This window comes from Arachis duranensis, chromosome 10 (genome assembly GCF_000817695.3).
Source record: "Arachis duranensis cultivar V14167 chromosome 10, aradu.V14167.gnm2.J7QH, whole genome shotgun sequence".
Classification (NCBI taxonomy): domain Eukaryota; kingdom Viridiplantae; phylum Streptophyta; class Magnoliopsida; order Fabales; family Fabaceae; genus Arachis; species Arachis duranensis.
This window is the reverse complement of record NC_029781.3, coordinates 101,587,502-101,589,815: the sequence shown is the minus strand read 5'-3', so window position 1 is coordinate 101,589,815 and position 2,314 is coordinate 101,587,502.

The following is a 2,314-nucleotide window of genomic DNA, read 5'->3' as shown; positions in this document are numbered from 1 at the left end:
ATATTTTAATTTTCTTTTTAATTTTATATTTAATTTTTTTAAATTATCTTTAATTTTGTTATTTTTTCAAAATTATTAATTCATATTTTTATTATATCCCTTTACTATATCAAACACTTTTTTTTTCTTATTATTATTCTTTATACACATACTTGTCATGGTCTCATCGCCATTATTATATTACCTTGTTCTCCTTTCTCATTTTTTTTCTTCTCCTTCCACCTTCTCTTCACCCGACCGTAATTAATTATCACCAAGTATTATTATCGCAACTTTCAATCTTGTCTATCACTTTGATTTATAACTATCTATTCTGTTAACTTTTATGAGTTGTTGAAGTTTTGTTAAAAGAAGTAAGACATAAAGCATTTAATTTTTTTTTTCAAATTATCAAAATTTGATGTCAATAATCCTAAAAAATAATATCAAAATATATTACTTTTAACTAAAATAAAAAATATAATTGTAAGTTTTTAAACTAATAATTATAAATTTAAGTCGCAATTTAATATAGTACATTGGGACAAAAAGGCAACCATTGCTATTCATATTTGACTGCTATTATCTAAGTTTTACATTTATTTTATTGTGCACATTAATTTAAGTGTACTTTATTATTTTATTTTACATGTTTTGAAATAATGCCATTGTATTATAAGGATGAGATTAACTTTCATAATCTAATGCGAATCTTTTTATTATTTTGTTTGTTATTTGAATACTATCTATTTAAAATAGTTACTTAAAGTGAAACACTATATAAAGAGAGATAAAAAAACTTTTAGATTTATCGTTCTGGTTTGCTTCTTATTAATCCTCACTTAATATACTCAAATTTAATGGCTTTGATGGTAGTGAATTTTTGTAATTAGTTAAAAAATTTTAACTTTTTCTTTCTCTCTCTCCGATCTTGAACAAACTCAATTTTATTATTAAATAGTTTTTTAAGTTCAGACTTCAGAATATTTTTAACTTTTTGTATAAAGGTTAGACTTAATAAATTACCAAAATTCAAACCTATTCTCTTAAACTACTTCTTGATCGTATAATTAGAATCGTTTAAACGGAAGATCATTAGACCCTTAAAGTTTTTAAAGTAAAAGAAAAATACAATAAAATAAATTAATTAAAAAATCTATTAAAATAAAATGGTTTACAAAATAATAAATTAAAACTTACATTACATGACTCATGAGTTAGACAAATAAAGAGAAGAAAATAATCATAAAGGTTGAAATAATAAAAAATGTATAACATAATTTTTATTTTGTCACATTTAAATGTTATTATATTTAAATCTAATAATTAATAAAAAATAATATTATCTAATGTAAAATAGATTAAAAATAAAAAGAGATTAACAAAATCAATTAACAAAATTCTAAAAAATTAATTAACAAAGTTTTTATATTGCTACATTTGTTGTGTGATATGTCGAACTAATAATTAATAAAAATAATATTATCTAATGTAAAATAGATTAAAAATAAAAAGAGATTAACAAAATCAATTAACAAAATTCTAAAAAATTAATTAACAAAGTTTTTATATTGCTACATTTGTTGTGTTATATGTCGAACTAATAATTAATAAAAATAATATTATCCAATGTAAAATAGAATACAAATTAAAAAAAAAAAGAAGTTAACAAAATATGTGAGAAATTTTCATTCTACAGATAGGTGTAGGCTTTTTTTATCTTTTATATGTTAATTATGTGATAAATAAAAAATATAAAATTAACTAATTTTTTTGCAATACAATTTAGAAAATTAATAAATGTCAACAATAGTACTCTATATAATTAAATATCAAATCCAGTACTCTACATAATTAATAGCTTAGATAGTTTAAAAAATTAACATATTAATGTTTTTAACGAATCTTTGATGGGTGCGAATTTTCTTGCGTCCTATATATATGCCAATCAAATAACTTAGCCAATATGTAAAATAAATAATATTGTGGTAGACAAAATTAATAATTTAATTTATTTTCAAAATAAATATTTATGTATTCAAATTTTGAACATAATACTCTACATAATCAATATTTAAAAAATTAAAAAAATATTATTACAAAGTAATTTAAAAAAAATAAGTTAACAAAATATTTATAGAACTCTTTCATTCAATTACTGATAGGTAAGGACATATAAAAAACATAAAACACATATCAAATAAAAAGAAACTGTTTTCTTTCTGCATCAAATTGATAAGACAAAAAAAAATATTTCTTTCTACATTAAATTTATAAAAAAAAAGACATAGTAATATTTGCATCAAATTGATAAGACAAAAAAAATATTTTTTTC